Source organism: Aythya ferina (genome assembly GCF_964211825.1).
Source record: "Aythya ferina genome assembly, chromosome: 4".
NCBI classification, from domain to species: domain Eukaryota; kingdom Metazoa; phylum Chordata; class Aves; order Anseriformes; family Anatidae; genus Aythya; species Aythya ferina.
The window spans coordinates 66,802,865-66,822,536 of record NC_140300.1 but is presented as its reverse complement, the minus strand read 5'-3'; the positions used below and the strand labels follow the sequence as shown (position 1 = coordinate 66,822,536).

Here is a 19,672-nt window from a genome sequence, read left to right as displayed (position 1 = left end):
CGTGTCCCTGCCATGGTACACATCTGGCTGCAGGAAGAAAGCCTGCTCCAATATGATCTTCTTCATGAGCTGCAGGGCAACAGCTTCTCTTTCCTATAGCAGTTTTTTTTTTTTTTTTTTTTTTTTTTCCTTTCTTCAATATGAAGCCTCACAGAGGCTCAACCAGCATCACTCACTGTCTCAGATTTGACCAGCAGCAGATCCCTTCTGGAGTCAGCTGGAACTGGATATTACCAGACATGAGGCAGCTTCTGACTCTTCTCACAGAGCAGAGTCCCAATACTAAAACCTTCCCACATAAGCCCAATATAACTGGCCCTTCTTTTACATAGTCCTGTCACACTGTTAATGTTTCTCCACTTTGCTTTTAGATAATGATGACTGCTCTTTTTCAAGTCTTGTGCTTTCATGCTCAGTTCTGAATACACACATGCTTAAAAAATATTTCTTAAATGCTTTCAAAATTGTATGAGAATAAGAACAGTGTTTCTGACATATCTAAAGATGTATCTTCTATCACCTTGGGCAAAATGTACTTGTGGACTGAGCATGTGAAACTGAATTTCTACCTTCGTTTTGCTTTATTGTGTAAAAGATTTTGAAGGGCCTACTTGAAGATACATTACAAAAATATGTTTTGTTCCGGTCATTCTTAGATTAACTGGGAATAGAACTGGGAAAGACCTATTTTAACTGCTCATTCTGAGCTCAAATAACACACGATCAACTCAATGAGCTCGTTTATATATCCTGCAGTATCATCGTTATTGCAGCAGTGAAATCACATCACTTAATCAGCATGTGAAATACCAGTATAAAACCTGATAAATCAGGACTTTTTTAGCACATGATATAAATAAGAATAAAAGGAAAAGTAGGTATATAATTACAAAAGAAAACTATATAATGAGATCTCCCTGTCCTTAGGTGAAGGACATGAACCTTCCCCCCCACCCCTCCCATCCCACCCCGCTCTTTTGAGAAGGGGAAGTGACAGACTACTAGAATATAAAAGAAAATTAGGTAGACTGGTTTCTAACCACTCTCTTAACTGTGGCCAAAAGCAAACTCCCACTCTCTCTAAATGGTGTAAGAAACAAAAATAAATACTTGTTTAAAAATATTACAAAAATATAACAAGAAAACATTTTTAAACAATTGTCTCTGAACTTCCAAAAATCTGTTCCAGCAAAATCTCTGCCTTTCCTTACACCCTTGTAACAACTAGTCTGTTCAAAAATAAAGTTTGAAAGGAAGGAGTGTTGCAGTTTTCCCACCTTATATAAAATAGTCACATATTCTTCTTATTTTGCATTCCATAATGTAAAATAAATGTGAAGTTTAGAATTATCTTTCATCTAGAAAGATTTAGTTGAAGTTTAATATATGAACGTTTTACAGCTCTTCATCATTTGGCCAGGCGCTGACAGTTTTTGTTTTGTTTTGTTTGTGTTTGTTGCCTTTTTTTTTCCTCATGTAGTTCACTGATTTCTCCCATCTGCCTCCATCTACTGTCAATTTTTTTGTCATCTGTTGATAGAGCAAGATTAAGCACTTTTGATTGTGCAGTATGTCACATTTCAGATTGCCATGACACCAGGATAAAACTCTGAACTGTACATTCTCTTCTCACATAAACCTGCAAGGTGACAACTATTCTGATCAGGTATACTTTTCTTACTCTATTTTTTACTTCCACCCATCACACGACAAAGATGTCAAAGAAAACACATTTTAGAAGTTAAAGAACAGATACATGCAAATTCTACATATTTATCTTTTGTAAAATGTCAGTATTCAGATTTCTTTTTCTTTGAAATATGAACAGCTTTTCTCCTTCCCCGCACTGCATACGTATACACTACTGAACATAAAGTCCAAACCGTGACCACCACTGCAGTTCAAATTCACTTTTCAGAGGATCATTACCCATGGTTGTGGAAATGATGTATCCCCTATACAGTTACATTCTTTATTAATGTAGATGCTGATAATCCAATCTAAACCTCCCTTTGTGCAACTTGAAGACATTTTCTTGCATCCTGTCACTTATCACCTTAAAAAAGAGGCTGACACCCACCTTGCTACAACCTCTTTTCAGGTAACTGTAGAGAGCAATAAGGTCTTCTGTCAGCCTCCTTTTCTCAAGACTAAGTAGTCCCACTTCCCTCAACCACTCCTTAGAGCTCTTGTTTTCTAATCCCTTCACCAGCTTTACTGCTCTTTTCTGAATGTGTTCCAGCAACTCACTCTCTTTCTTGTAGTGAGGGACCCAAAACTGAACTTGAGGTGTGTTCTCACCAGTGCCGATTACAGAGGGAAAATAATTTCCTCAATTGCGCTGGCTATGCTATTTCTGATGCAGGCCAGTATGGCATTGGTCTTTTTGGCCAGCTGGCACACTGTCAGCTCATGTTCAGTCAACAGTCAACCATCACCCCCAGATCCTTGCACATAAAAGATACTCCCATGTATTAGATACAGTCATAACAGAGAAAGCACTATTTTGAAAAAGTGACCAGAAGATCACTTGGTCTTAGATTCAATATCCTTTCAAGAGCAATTAAGTCCAAAAAAAAATCTGCTGGAGTTCATATTCAAAAATATAACTACATAAAATTAAAGAAGTTAATAAAAAGAAGCTAAAAGGAATACATATGAGGAGCTTAAGTATCTGTAAGTCAAATCTTGTAGATGCTACTGAAACTACTAAAAATGTCATCTCTGAAGAATAGCACCAGGAGATATCACTATTTCTGACAAGTAAAAAAAAGCTGTGAGAAATAAGAAAGCATTCTTCGAACGGCTAAAGATGTATCTCATTGAAAAAATTAGAAAGGATCATGAATTCTAGGAGACTGAGCAACAGATGATATAATCAACAGGCCAACAGCTGCATTTGAACTACCTGAATCAAAACTGGTACTAGATTCTTCTTCCAGCAAAATCAAGAACCAACCAGAAAAAGTCAAGTCCCTCCAGGTCCTATCTCTCGGACAACTGACAAGCATAGAATAAAGGGAGCACTCAGAGAAAACATGGTCATCGTAGTAAATGAAAATGAGTTCTATGAATCAGTGTGTTTTTTGTCAAAAAACAGAAATTTCCATAGCAGAAGCCCCCCCCCCTTTTTTTTTTTTTGGGGTGGGGGGGAGTGGAGAGAGAGAAGGGGGGAAACAAAGATCATGGAATCTGAAAGTGAAGTGGCTGTGGAGATGTACAGCAGTATACATAAGCATAATAAATAACAATAATCCAGACTACATTGTATTCATCCAAAACCTTTGTAAGCCTCAAAGATGATACAGCCAAAATACTAATATAGAATACACTATTATATCCAGCTCTGGATGTAGACTGGGAAGTGTAATATCAGCTTTTGTGCCTTTTTGAAATTTTAATATGTAGCTAGAATTAAGAAGATTAAAGCCTGAAAAATTGCTGTCTAAACTATGTAAATTAACAGAGACAAGGGAATGAGCTACTGGACATCTTGAATAAATATTATGTACTTGGAAAAGTATATCATATGGCTTACGTAAATAAATATGAAACACTTATATAAAAGAGCATACAAAAATGTATGAAGATTTTACTTATAAAGATACCAAAGTTTTTATATATATATATATATATGCAAATATATATATGTATATGCAAAAGAATAGGTATAAAACAGATAAAACATTCTTTAATAAGTGCTAATAGAATTAATAATTTCAGTTTAAGAGTGAAAAAATAGAAAGTCATTAAACAGACGTTAAAGGCTACGTTGAGGTTCTCATACATACCTACGTGGAGAATAAGCCTTGACAAGTCTTGAACAAGAGGTGCACCAAAAAGGTCAGGGACACAGACAATTCAGTACATACAGACCTCTCCAAGGGGGCTGTGAGTGACCTGTACAGTACAAGTCTCAGTAGAGATGGGCCAGGGAATGTGCACAGGAAGCTCAGGAAATAATGAAGGGTGTAACATCCACAGCTGTTGCAAAGAAGCTGACAAAGGGTCTGTTGGGTGGTCTTTCTTTTAGATTAACAGCTATCAACCATTAAATGGGTAACTGGTGGTATCAATATTTCTCCCTTAGCTCAATAAGAGTGTGAACATCTTCCTGAGCTAGCCAAACCAGCACAAGTGAACATGGTTCATCCCAACAGAGTATAAAAACTAGCAAAGTGATTTTGAAGACAGCAGCAGATTTGAGCTGGCTTCAACTGACATATTCCTTTCCCATGACTGGAGACATGCAGCATCATGCTGGCAAAGCATACCAAGACAGTTGACAGGAATGACACTTATACTGTGATCTTACTTTAATTTTCACTTGTTATATTATGCTTGTATAGTGATTTCAGTACATTGCTGTTTCGCTTTTCTAAATCAAAATCTTATATAACTTCAAATATCTTTTGTAAACACATTTAATATTCAACATTACAACATCCATGTGTGGAACATTTAAAAGAACCTGGTCAGAGAGTATTGGACTCTAACATTAATTGGCATCATTGCTGGCAGTATTATTTATTGTACTCATAAAATTTCAAAAATACCAAAATTTCTGATTTAAGGGTATAGTCACCAATAAGAGCCTAATAGGGACAACTCATGCTGATTGGGAAAGGTAGTGATAAGACCAGCTGCAGATGCAACTACTACAATTAAAGAGGTTATAAATCATTCTGGATAGTACAAAAGACTGAAAAAGAAAAAAAAAAAATAAGAAAAGTGTCTATCTGGAAGGCATTAAGCATTATTAAAGAGAAGAAACTGAGAGGGAGGTTAAAAGGGGAAGCAAATCATGTGGTCAGGCTGCTTGGAGATACCTGTCAAACAGTCCTATGCCTGTATGCCCCTTGAAGGAGGAAGACAAATCTGGGGAAGCTATGGCCATACTTGTATTCAACTGATTTCCACGTTCAGGAGTTCCTGGGTGCTTTCCCTATATTTGGGTGGGGAGGAGATGGACGGACATCCTGACATCCCAATGTTACATAGTCATGACTTAAGAGGTAAAAGTATCTTTATCCTGGAAAGGATAAATAATCAGCTTATAATTAAGAACCTGAGGGTGGAAGTAAAAGTCAGTTTCCACAATAGTAGATGGTTAGCAGCAGAATATGGCAGGGTTCTGTATTTATGTTAGCGTACTTGACTTATTTATAAGTGACCTGAAAAAGCATTTGAGCAGGAAGATGATAAAGGTTGCTGATGATGCAAAGCTATTCAAGGTAATAAGGATGAGGGCAGACTGACAAATTGCAGAAAAATGACTTAGGAGGATGTAGTGGGTTTACGTGGCAAGGTTTTGGTAGCAGGAGACTGCAGGGGTGGCCTCTGTGAGATGAGTCCAGAAGCTGCCCCATGTTAGATAAGGGCCAGTATTATCAGGCTCTAAGGGGCCCGCTGCTGCCCAGAGCCAAGCCAATAAGCAATGTTGGCTGTACGTCTGTGAGAGCAGATTTAAGAGAGGGGGGAAAAAATAATATAGAAAAACTGTGACACAACAGAAGCTGGAAGAGTGAGGAGTGAGAAAAAGACCTGCAGCCCCCGAGCAGCAGGAGGTGCTCCACGCATCAGAGCCAAAGTTCCCCTGCGGCCCATGGAGAGCCCCCACAGGAGCAGGCCCCGGGCCAGAGCTGCAGCCCATGGAGAGGAGCCCACGCAGGAGAAGGGGGTCTGGGGGGAGCTGCCGCCCACCTGTGGGGGACCCGTGCTGGAGCAGTTTGCTCCTGGGGGATGGACCCCGTGGGATGGAGCTATGTGGGAACAGTTCTTGAAGAGCTGCTGCCAGTGGGAAGCCCACATAGGATCAGTTCAGGAAGGACAGCATCCCGTGGGAGGGACCCCACATTGGAGCAGCAAAGAGAATGACCATGAAGGAGCGCTGGAGGAGTAGCGCTATAGACTGACCGCAGCCCCTGTTTCCCTGTGCTGCTTGGGGGGAGGAGGTGGAAGAGGGTGGATGTGGGGATTTTATTTTTTTCCTTTATTTCTCTCTTCTCTAGCTTACTAGTAATAGGCAATAAGTTTTGCTAATTTCCTCATAATCTGAGTCTGTTTTGCCCATCATGGTAATTGTTGAGTGATCTCTGTCCTTATCTCAACCCTTGAGCTCATTTCATCGTATTTTTTCCCCCTTTTCCTTTGAGGACGGGGTGTGAGAGAGTGGTTGTGGGGGAGCTCAGCTGCCCACCTGAGTAAAACCACTACACAGGATGGCTACCAGGCACTCACAGAATTATAGAATGGTTGGGGTTGAAAAGGACCTTAAAGATCATCTAATTCCTAAGGGACAACTTCCACCAGACTGGGTTGCTCAAAGCAACCACTCAACCTGGCCTTGAATGCTTTCATGGATGGGGCATCCACAACTTCTCTGGGCAACCAGTAAATACAACAGAACAGTAGATGAAATTCAGTGTAGATACATTAAGTATGTCGCCAGATTAATAAACAACAGAAAAAAAAAAAAAATCCTTCCCAGTTTCATAGATAAGAAGGCAGGCTCTTGAGTGACTACTAATTTTTCTTAACTACTATTTTTTTCCTGGAATGAAAAATTAAATGCTTAAAGTTCTTAGCAAAGAAATGAGACAGAAATAAATTACTATTTAACTGTAGAAATCCATAGCTCACCTACATCTTACCATTGTGTCCATCTTTGTCTTCTCATCTCCAAAGGAACATATTAGAATTGAAGAACTGTAAGATAATAGGAATCACAGAGAGGTGCTTAGCTTCTATTTTTCCTCTCCCTACCACTGGCAGTTTAATATTTTAGGTTAATATAGTATTCTGAGTAACTGTGTAAAGAATTTTAATAGCTTTGTATTAAAAGATTTTTAAAAATTATTATTTTATTAGAAAGCAATTACCTATACATTATCTCAAGTTTCCTGTTTGCTGCAACATTAATTGGACAAATGGCACTGTTATTCAGGCACATACAATACAGCTTACTCTTTGGCAGATCTCAGCCCTTCAACTTACATATGTAAGTAAATGAGAATCTTCCTTTTTGCTACAGGAGGCTGCAGTTCACTTTGAGAGGTATTTGAGGTGGAGGTCTGACATCATTTACCAACATGACTAGCTACCTACTCAACACTACACTGTCACACACTGTCTTTCACTAGACTAAAAATAGCAACAAAATAATCAAGAAACACACACCGCACACATAACCAACCAGACACAAAGGAGACAAGGAAAAACAAAATACAGTATGCAAATCTGTTTCATCACAGGCAACTCAGATATTCTACAGAGTCAGTGATTAAAGTGAAGAGCTATCTTCTGCAGAACTTCTTTAGCAGGAATTTTTCTTACAAGGGAATGAAAGAAAAATAAAGTCTTGATGCCATGGGGTCTTATTAGTCATTATGGTGCAAAGATTATTTCACAGATTTGCACAGTAGAATAAATGGTCACTTGAGGAAAAGACTGTTTGCTATGACTGACATAATTATGTAATCAGGATTCCAGCGGAACGAAGTAAAAACACATCTAAACTGTAGTAATCTACTACTGAGTTGAGATTTTTCCCACTTGTGTAGTAAAATAATTATGTAAGTGAAGATCTTTCCTTAAGGATGAGACTGAGGTTCTCTACAAGTGAGCTTGCAAGTGAGTAATGACCAAAGCAAAATGACTTCAAAAGGTCAGGAAGAATCCTGTCTCCCATGTAAATGCTAAAAGCTTGAAATGAAGAGAGCCAAAACTAACATGGACTCTTTGTAATATACATGTCTATGTAGAGAAGATTGACTAAGTGCTCCTCTGACCTGCAAAGGGGATGGGACAGAAGCTCCACTATAGCACAGGAAAATTTTATTACTTTTGCTTTCTGTGGCCAGATTGTTGGCAGATGTTAATAATTTAAATCTTTTCCAAGAAAAATTCTTCCCAATGATTTCTCTCACTTGGTATTGTATGAGGTGATGATCTGTGGTGTTATTTGAATAAGCAATAGCTCTGTGTTTATTTCAATAAATTGCAGAGCACCCAGAAAGCTTGGAACATCTAACTGAAGGATTATTCATGTTTTCAAGAAAATTCAGTATACAAAAAGCCGGTATTGTTAACTACTGCGAACTCACACAGAAAATAATTCTACCTTCCAAATCAAAATCTGCATTTCCATCTGGACTCGCTTCAAGTTTCTGAATATGCCTGCTACAGAAATTTCATTATATATGTATTTTATAGGACTTGCTTCTCTTACAGGATTTTCTCCAGACCACATAACTTAGAATTAGAACAGCAGGTGTCAGACCCACTCAGATCAATTCTGTTTTAAGACTACAACACACTGACTACAGTGAGATTTGTGAATACTCATCAATTTGCAGAATCAGGTCTTTAAATATGAGGATGGGCATGTCTATTCCTTAAACTATAGTGTTACAATAACATTATGCACTAATATTATAATTTTATTTTAAATACTAGTAAAGTGTCAAATGATATTCTGTTTTAAGTTTTCTTGTTTACTGCATTTCTCAGTGCTTCCTTTCTTGAGAAATTCTTTAATTCTGCACACTTTTGAAAGGAGAAACCTTATTTTTACTTGTGTGCTGTCAGTGATAACAACATTTAAGTTTCATGACTGAGCATCCTCCATAGCATTTTGAACACCAGTTTCAATCTTTTCCGCTTTGGTTTCTTCCTCATAATTCTCCAGTATATGGATAAACAAATACGTTATTTTCCAGCTGATGTATATATTCCAATTTAGTCAACAATCATTGCTGTATCTTTTCTCTTCAGCATTTCAGATATATGTATTCCTGAATACCTTTTAAAATGTAAAGACAATTTAGCTGCAAAATCAGGTTTTCTGTCAGAAATTTCTCCCTCATTTTATATTATTAGAATTACAGAATATGAGTTGGAAGGGACCCACTAGGGTCATTAGATCCAACTCCTGCTTCTACAAAGGACCACCCAAAAATCAGGCCATATGTCTGAAAGCATTCTCCAAACACTTCTTGAGCTCTGGCAGACTTTCTACCATGACCACTTCCCTGGGGATCCTGTTCCAGTGCCCAGCCATGTGAAGAACCTTTCCTAATATCCAACCTGAACCTCCTCTGACACAGCTTTATGCCATTTCCTTTGGTCCTACCACTGCTCACCAGTAATCAGTGCCTGCCCCTCTGCTCCCCCTCATGAGGAAACTGTAGACTTCAGTGAGGTCTCCCCTCAGACTCCTCAACGCTGAACTATCCAAGCGACTTCAGCCACTCCTGTCTTGCCCTCTACACTCTTCACGATCTTTGTAGCCCTCCTGTGGATGCTAATAGATTTATGTCCTTCTTAGGTTATGGCAACCAAAACTGCACACAGTACTCGAGGTGAAGCAGCACCAGTGCAGAGCAGAACAGGTCAATCACTTTCCTCATAACGCTAGCAATACTGTGCTTGATGCACCCCAGGATATTGTTGGCCCTTTTGGCTGGCATGGTGTGACTTGACTCATGTTCAACATGCTGTTGACCAAAAAACGCTTATCCCTTTTGTGGGGCTGCTCTCCAGCCTCTTGTGCCCCAGACTGTACATACATCCAGGGTTGCTCTGTCCCAGGTGCAGAATCCAGCACTTGCTCTTACTAAACTCCATGTGGTTGGTGATAACCCAGCTCACTAATTTGTCCAGATCTCTTTGCAAGGCCTCTCTACCCTTAAGGGAGTCAAGAGCTCCTCCCAGTTTAGTGTTATCTGCAAACTTACTTAGTATACCTTTAAGTCTGGCATCTGACTCATTTATGAAAACATTGAAGAGAAATGTCCCTAAAATTGTTATAAATGAGCTTTTAAGTCATTGATGGAGATTTTCTTTTGGGGCTTTTTATAGTTCAGACAATCTGAAGATACTCTGTAGCCATAAACTGTAATTAATCACATGATAAGATGAGTGAAAAATATCAGAAATAGCCATATTGTACTATAAATAATTTTTTAAAAAACATACCTATCTCGATACACACATGCAGTAGGTTAAGTAAATGCAAAATGTGGACTGTTAACTTGTTCATTTCCTGCCATCTAGATGCTTTCTTTAACCATATCATTTTAGCTTAAGAAGACAGCATAAAATTAGCATTATTTGTGTTTTGGAAAAAAAAAATTTTGGCACATTCCAATTAAATGTATAGTCACTGGAGCATTCACTTGACAGATTATAAACTACTACTCATTATAAGTTTAGTTGTTTCAGAGCTGTAATTGCTGAAAAAGTTTTAAAGTATTTTCTTTTGTTCTGAAGTGGAGAAGTAATATTTCATTAGTTTCCTTGTATTCTAAGGCAACTTAGCTTGAAAGAGCTGATCAAAAGTTATCTGCCCAAAGTGAAACAATTCAGAAAGTTTTCAGTTCTGATTAGAGAGAATTAAAATGAAACCTTAATTATACTGATTGTCACAGCTCTTACCAGCTCACTCTTCAGTTAAGATAACTGGAAAGCTTTTTGATGGCTCATGTACCTTCTATATTCTCTAACATATACAGACAGCTAACCTACTGCTGCACAGTCCTCTACAGAACTTCAACAGTCATGTTTTCTGAAGTCAGATATTTATAAATATGTATGTATATATATATAATATATATGTATATATTGATATATATACATAATATCATATAAATGATATATCATATAAATGATAATGCTTGTGTGTATGAATCATATCTTTTAAGCTTTGGGAGGAAGAGATGGGAGAAGAAAGGAGGAAAACATGTCCAAAGTAGTTGGAAGAGGCAAGAAAATCTCCCAAATTCTGAAGTAGGATCTTCCACCCTTCCACCTTGTTGTTTTTGTTGTTTATTTTTTTGAAATGATAATGACATTGGACTCTTATCTCATTAAGACTACTGTTCAGCTATCAATCAGAAAGAAGTGAATTGCTATTCTCCAACGCCATGCATGAAGATACGTCTGCAAGCTAGAGTCTCAAACTTTGAAATGGAAATGAAACTTTGAAATCTGTTTCTAAAACAAAGCTTGCAACGAATTATCCCTTTTTAACTTGACTAATTAGCTTTACTTCCCCTGAGTCCCTCTTTAGCAGTTTCTTTTAACTTCAATGTCACCCTTATAGGATGACACAATCGATCCACATACAAACCCATTATCACAAGTAGGCTTATGTTTCAGTGATTATTAAAAAAAGAAAGAGAAAATAAACGACAAACAGGAGTATTAATTTGACAGGCATAATAAAAGAGAAGAATCTTAAGAATAAATGCTGTACCTGCCATCATTCCTAGAGTTATTAACATTAGGACTGGGACTATAAAATACTATATCTAACTTTAAATTCCATGGGAAGAACACATGTTTGTATGAACATATGTATTTATTATGCATTGCATTGAAAGTGACAAAAATATTCTTCTACACTTCACTTACAATAGCACTGCATGTTGTCCTACTCTATTTTCTACTATTACCTTTCCAGAAGGTCAGTATTTTCTTTCATATATATATTCATTGTGTTCTTACCTATGCAGATTCTTGTCTACAAAGAATGCATCTGTTTAGGGTTTCCCATCTCAAAAATACATTTTCACAAGAGCAAATGTCTTAATGGTACAGATACCTTATGTTTTTCTAACTACTGCAGTTAGTTGTTGCTATGAATTTTTCTTCTGTTTTGTCAGTTTCACGTATTTCTGCACCTGAATGGGCTACAAAGAAACTGTGATATACAGCAATTCATTATTTCCAAATACATAAAGGAAAAAAAACACCTTTGAAAAATAGTAATTTCATCCAATAAATCAGTAAGAACTGTTAAATTATTCACGTATGCTAGCCACTATTTGGAAACTATTAATAACTAACTGAATTTGTCAACTTAATCATATACCATTATTTCTATATTTTGAGAGGATGATCTAGCCTCACACAAGAACCTTAGTCAGCTATTTTAATGCAAACTGCCCTGTGAACAAGACAAAATCAGAACACCTCATTGTCTCTAACACCATATGTGCCCAACAAGGAGTGAGAGGGAATAGTTTTTTCTCACCCAAAGACCTCCCTCCCTCCTTTCATACTTTAGAAGCAATCACCCTGGCAAAATATTATTATCATTAAAATTAGTAAAAAGCAAATGGACATTATGCATGGACATGAGCTAAAATATATGGAAGATATTCCAACATCCAAAAATGCTTATATTTTCTCCTTTGACATTTCTCACATTCCAGCTAAAATTCAGTGCTGTGCTGCTCTTCAGCTGAAGATCCTAATTTTTAATCAGCCACTGAGACTATTTCACCTGTACTGGAGTTTGTATTCTGTATTTGTATAGTGGCTATTAAAGATTCTGAATAAAGACTGCTGCTGTGTGAATTCAGATTCAAACTGGTTTAAGTTGTAAATCTGATACAATACCTTTTACATTGGAAAGAAATTCATGGTTGGTGATGAATATCAAGGAACTGAAGACATATTGAGTTTTCAGAATGAAACTGGATGCCTTTCTGGAAATGTTGCATGATTAAAATATAAATAAAACAAATACTGTTACACAATTATAAAAGCTAAAATGAAAATGCAGCTTGTAATATAGGAGCTAAAACTTGTATGTAGCTTGTGACTCTAAATGTACCATGCTGCTATTCTGTTGGTGCTGTCTTCAAGTATAGAGTTTTCCCCCTCACTGCTCAGACTTAGAGTCATTCATTCAACCTGTTCCCTCTGAGCACTGCCTCCTCCACTGTGCTCGTTCAGGAGTTTGCACAGCTCGAGTCTATGAGAAGTTCTGTCTTGAAAGTGGTCTGTTGCTCCTCAAATGAGGGAGCCTCGTAAGTTTCATTAGCATAAAAATAATTTTCAGGAAATCAGGTAATGGGGGAAATAAGGGAGAACTAAGCAAAAGGAAGACACACTAATAACAGATTGAAATGTAGAAACGGCAGAAACCTCTACATTTTAGCAAGAATAATCAGGCTTATAGTAAGGTAAACAGTATGTGAACATGTGGGAGTAAATATGCAAAAAACAATAGAGAGCATGGGTTTGTTGAAAATCTCTAATAGGTCATGCCAAAAGAATCTAATATCTGGCTTGCATATGTGCTTGTTTTTAATTTTATTGTAAAAGAGGAGTGGCAGATACTGTAACTCAGCTGGGTTTGGCTTGGAACATGAGAGTATTGCAGGGTAACAATATATTATCCTATAATACTAACATTACATTTGGGTTTGCACAAGGATTCAAATGAAATCCATCATAACATGCTCAAACCATTGCATAGCACTGCGTTTCAGTGAGCAATAGACCATTAAAAGAAGACAGCAAAGCAACAAAGAAGTGTTGTTTTGGCAGATGCAAAGATACAAAATGCCCTAGTGAAATTCACATTTACAGTATCTATTATCTTCTCTCCACAATCAACTAATTACAAAATGAAAAATATATATATATATATAAATAAAAAATAAAGATTGTTTGGCATGGCTCAGTAGAAATGTCATAAACCTGTGTTATTTATCATTTTCACAATTTTTCATTCCAAACTTTTATATGCTGCCACATACAGAAATTGGTTTAGTTACTAGGGAAGTCTAATTGCCTGTCCAGCACACAGCTCATGTGCATCGCAACAGTGATAAAGAATAGCACATCCAATGGAAACTGCAAAAGAAGTTTAAAGCTCTAAGAATTTAAAGAAGGTATGCAAAATCTCCCACAATTACAGTGTTTTGATGGCAAATTCTTGATTCCTTTAAATTTTTGAAGTGAATACCTCAAGATTATCACTCAGTAGAAAGCCAGTATCACAAAGCTGCATGTTATTTGAGGAATTTTATCCCACAACAGAGTCATTAAAATAAACCTGCATCAGCAGAATTCTGTTTTATTTATTTTCTATACAAGCATTAAACTGGGCTACTCTACTTTGGTTTTGTCAAAGAAGGTGCAGGAATTTGGATTTGCACAGGAGAGTACACACTACATTACCTACCAAAAATACCAATATGATTCAGAGAACTACACCCAAATAGACTGAGACAAATAAAAAGACTCAGTGAAGTAAATATAACTGGAATGTTACTGCTGTAATGTGTTAATGTAGTGTTACAGGAACAAAAATACATAGTTTTAGAGTTAAAGAGTAATTATGTACTCTCAAAGAAGCTACCTATTGGAGCTCTTGCTTAAAGTATTTATTGTTTATATTGCATGGTCTCTTACACCATTTGGTATTGTTTCTATTCTCTGAAGAAGGCTGTAAATCATATTAAAAAGTTTTTTTGTTTTTTTTTTTTCCAAGATCACCAACAAGTGAAATACATCATAAATGAAGTTATATCTTCATCAGATAGACAAAAATGTAAATTTTAAAACAAAAATGCAAAAAAATAATCAAGCACCGTAAATAATATGCAGCTCTGATGTTTAATCTAACTCCAAGAGAGAAAAAAAATGAAAGCACATAAGGAAAATCTAGATTACCACTGATTTATGTTAGCAATTTTTTTTGTTGTTTTGTTTTGTTTGTTTGTTTTTTGTTTGTTTGTTTGTTTTTTCCATATTCAAAGGCATTAATGTTTTTTTGTCTTTAATGGCAGTAGCCAGAATAAGCTCCAGTTAGGCTTTTTCCCTTCTCATTTTCTCCCTGCATAGTAACATGACTTCTTTGTTAGTCCTCCTGAGTGGCCTGTTCCTTCTTTCAAAGGTAATGAACTCTCAGAGAGAGACAACGTCCTGTTCTGACAGGCTGGCCTTCTTCCCTGACAGCTCGTCTTTCATAACATGGGGACAGCCACTCAGATTTTTGCCTTTAAGATTTCCTACTTGGAGTGTATCCAGCCTTCCTGGACTTCTTTGCCTTTCATGACAGCCTCCCAAGGAACTCTGTCAACCGCTCTCCTTAACAGGCCAAAATCTGCCCTGCAGAAGTCCAAGATGGACTTGCTAAAACCCTCTGCTAAAACCCCTCCTTACTTTTCCAAGAATTGAAAACTATTATTTCATGATCACTACACCCAAAATGACCTCCAACCCTCCCATCACCCACAAGTCATTCTCTGTTTGTGAGAAAAAGGTCCAGTGGGGCTACCTTTCATAGTTGGCTCACACTCACAAACTGTGTCAGGAACTTGTCTTTCACACGCTGCACAAACCTCCTAGACTGTTTCCTCTCTGCTGTACTGTATTTGCAGCAGAAATCTTTTAAGTTGAAGTCCCCCATAAGAACAAGGGCTAGTGACTGTGAGAATTTGAGACTTCTCCCAGTTCCTTAAAGAATATTTCATCTGCCTCTTCATCCTGGTTGAGTGGTCTATAACAGACTTCCACCATGACATCTCCTTTGGTGGCCTTCCCCGATTCTTACCCATAAACACTCAACCCTATAATCACCATCATTAAGCTCAAGACTTCAAAACACACCCTAACATACAGGTCTACCCCACCAACTCTCCTTCCTAGCCTATCCATTCTTAAGAGTTGATAGCCATCCACTGCAGCACTCCAGTTGTGCGAGTCATTCCCCAGAGCTCAGTACTGGGAGCAGTTCTCTTCAATATCTTTATCAATGATCTGGGGATCATCAACAAGGAGATAGGACTCACACTCAGTAAGTTCACAGACAAAGGTAAGAAGGATCTACAGAGGAATCTGGATTTTGGGGGTAGAAAGGATCTACAGAGGAATCTAAATAGGCTGATGGATTGATGGGCCAAGGCCAACTGTATGAAATTCAACAAAGTTGAGTACCAGGTTGTGCACTTGGTGTACAACAATCCCATACAACTCTACAAGCCGGAGGAAGAGTGACTGGAAAGCTCCCAGTTGAAGGGGATCTAGGGGTATTGGTCAATAGCTGGTTGAATATGAGTGATATGTGTGCTCTGGTGCCCAAGAAGGCCAACAGCATCCTGGCTTGTAACAGAAATAGCATGGCCAGAAGAACTAAGGAAGTGATTGTCCCCCTTTTCTCAGCTCTGGTGAATCTGCATCTTAAATGCTGTGTTTAGTTCTGGGTCCCTCAATAAAAGAAAGACACCAAAGTGCTGGAGCACGTACAAAGAAGGGCAATGAAGCTGGTGAAGGTTCTAGAGAACAGATCTTATGAGGAGTGGCTGATGGAACTAGGATTATTTAGTCTCTTCTCCCCATCAACACGCAATAGGACAAGAGGGTTTAAAGCTGCTTTAAGGACTTCAAGTTGCAGCAGAGGAGGTTTAGATTAAATAACAGGAAAAATTTCTTCACTGAAAGCATTGGAACAGGCTGCCCAGAGAAGTGATTGAGTCACCATCCCTGGAGGTATTTAAAAGACATGGTTTAGTGGTAGACTTAGCAGTGCTAGGTTAACAGTTGAAGCTGATGATCTTAGAAGTCTTTTCACAATTAAATGATTCTATGATTCCACGGTATATTTATGAACATATAGGTAATCTTTTCTTCTCTTAGATGCTTCAAAAGGAGCACTCTAAGTAGCATGCAAAAGAGGGAGTCAAATGGGTTTTATGAATCCTATTTCAAATGTATAGTGAAGGTCCTATTAATTGAAAAAGTACTTTAATCTTCAAGTATAGGTCCCCCAGCCCTGTGGCAGATTTCTTAGTTAATACTGAGGTCTTCTACACACCGTTTTCTTCAGAAGTGAGGTGTTTGATGATGTCAGAGGAATCATATACTGCAGTAAAAATATATATTGTGATTCAGTTGGAGCATTTCTTCCTGTTTTGACATCCATCAGTTCCTGATTTAACAAGTTTGTAGTTGCATCAGACTTAACAGGTAGCAGCAATTTGTTCTCTTCCAGGAAGTGAATTTGACAAAGATCAGATGTCAAAGCTGATGGAGCAAGCTAAAACCGTAAGAACAAATATGGGACCCAGTTCTGGAAAACACAATCACCTTTATAAAGAATATTTCAAGTTAATTGCTTATTAAAAAATATTAAAAACAAAAGAAAAAGAGAAAGATGAGAAACTGTCATCTGCAATATTGTTAGCGATGTTGCACAAATAAGTAAACACATCTCTTATCTAATGTTAACAGAACACATAAGAAGGTGTGCTGCTAAGCTTTCAGTGCTTTTGCTTTATGTGTAATACAATAAAAAATACTAGTGCAGAATAAAATGCAGTCAGATGCTCTCTGCCTAAAATATAACCAATAAACTGGAAAACACAAAGTTCAGTCACTCATGCGATACAAAAGCTTCCGTCCATGGGAAAACATTTTCAATTTATCCTTGAAAAGACAGAGAAAAGTTTTTTTTCTTATGTCTTGTAGATTAATTCAAGGCAGTGAGGAGAGAACTGTGATGATCATCTCCACAAGAGTAAATGGCCTTCAGTTGAAGAGGATACTAGTCTCAGTTCTTTGCTAACTACTATTGACACAATGGCTTTGCATGGAAAACAACCTCCTGAAGAGGAAATGTCAATACCATTTAAGGCTCTGTAAATTCCTAGGTAATTCTGCTTGTAGTTCAGTGACTATTCAGTGCTGATTTGGGATTACCACTGTAACCACTGTTGTTTACATATGGTCTTAAAAATCACTCTCCAGGTGGAAGTTGGATGGATCTAGAAAATAAACTTAAAAAAAAAAAAAAAGCAACACCAAAACAACCCAAAAACAAAAATTTCCTCCCCCCATATCCACACACACACCCACTGACACTTAAACCCATCCTTCTACATGTGCATAGGAATAGCTGTAGATACAAAAGTACAAACTACAATGGAAGACACTCCTAAACATTAACAATTATTGAAGTAATAATTAGGTTTATAACTATCCTTCTGTGACCAACAATCCCTTGTAAACTTTTCCAGTCATTCTACAGACAATGAAATCATCTCTATCTTTGGTGACAGAGAAGAACCCTGGCTAAACAAATATTAGAAATTTATTGTAAAAGAAAGCAATTTTCCCAGTCTTTCCCAATTTTTCTGGAATCTGAGACAGAGAAAAATTTCTAACAATATTATCTCCTCCTTTCTTTCACTGGTAAATTAACTCTCTTTATGAATAACATATGAGTTTATTCATCTAATGTATTAATTGGCACAAACATCTATTCCTTTTTAATTGTAACTAGACGATCACCTAACAGTTTCTGAAATACACAAGCAGTTGTCTTAAAACTAAGTATTCCATTAGAAACAGAAGTGCTCTGAATACATCTAATTGCACTTTTCTCTATAAAGTAAAATGTAATGAAAAAAAAAAAAAAAGGACAACTAGAGGTGATGAGTAGTTTTTTGTTTGGTTGTTTGTTTTGTTTTGTGTTTTTGGTGACTAGAGCTGCACAGGAAAGCTCTTCAACAACCTGGCATTCCGAAAGTTTTCAGTGACAGAGAGTACAAATGATGGGGACATTATTAATTCTTCATTTTTTTCTCCTCCTTTGAGAAAAGTAAAAACATTACCACTTACAAATGTGCAACACATTATACAGCTTTCAATCTGTCAAGACTCAGATGTGTCACACATGAATTCAAGGGCAGATGTACCGAAATGAAGACAGCTCTTAAAAAATCTTACGTCTGTCTTCATCCCCTTACAACTCTACTTGAGATTTACTACATGAAACCAGAGAGCTGATACAACTCTTCTGTGGTCTCACAAAAATATTCACCTATTAATTGGATAGATATATTTGAAAGACAAATTATGTTAGACACGTAGCTTCATCAAATTTGGCTTCTGCAAACATTTCTAAAAACACAACTCCTTCAACCTCTGAGCTTTCACCTGAGCATTCAAAAATTTTCATAACTCAAGCAACTGGGGGGCAAATTACCCCACAATGTGTCTTATTTAATCTGACCTTTTACATGATTGAGCTTTTTCTAGTTGCATTTGGTCTTTTTCTAAATCTTTATTTGAGTGACCTTTATTTTTTCTGTACTAGCTTTTCTTTTCTGGCACCTGTTAAACATTTTATGAAACTACATAAAATGCTGTAGTGATAAGTGCAGGAAGACAGGTGATGGAAATTCAAATTAACAGCATGAATTTAACCCTTGACATTTGACTAAAGATTCAGCTACCTTTTTGAACTTGGTGAAGTACAGTATTTAGACATGATTTGTAAACCCAAAGAAAAAAATTAACAGACAATCACTGATTCGTGTAGTAACAGATTTAGGATATGCTGGAAAAAGTGGTGAAAAAATCAGAGTATGATATACTGCATCAAAAAGTATTCCTCTGAATAGAGAGTTTAGAAATAGGTCTAGTGGAATGTCAAAATTGAGTACAGTTTGTTTTAATTCATATTTTTTTCTTATACTATACATTTAGAGAGATTAATTTCTGTCTTTTTACTTGATATGGTCAGGACATGAACATTATATCTAAATGTGTATTAATCTGGCTTTACTAAATAGGACGCAAGCTGAAGAGAATATATTTACCATACTACACAACACTAGCAACAATTTCTTACTCAAACTTCTTTACTGAAAGGGTTGTGAGGCATTGAAACAGGCTGCCCAGGGAAGTGGTGGAGTCACCATCCCTGGAAGTCTTCAAAAGACGTTTCGATGTAGAGCTTAGGGATATGGTTTAGTGGGGACTGCTAGCGTTAGGTCAGAGGTTGGACTCAATGATCTTGAGGTCTCTTCCAACCTAGAAATTCTGTAATCTGTAATCTGTGAAAAACATTTTTATCTTGTCAAGAAGA

The 19,672-nt window shown here is 37.1% G+C and overlaps 1 protein-coding gene across 1 annotated transcript in view; it reads right to left on the bottom strand.

The window, feature by feature from the left end:
• GRID2 (glutamate ionotropic receptor delta type subunit 2) overlaps nt 1-19,672 on the bottom strand; it is a 777,731-nt gene that overhangs the window by 719,847 nt on the left and 38,212 nt on the right. The window contains exon 3 of the mRNA XM_084517560.1: nt 6,643-6,708. The gene's annotated coding sequence lies outside the window, so the exon portion shown is untranslated. The remainder of the gene's footprint in view (nt 1-6,642; nt 6,709-19,672) is intronic.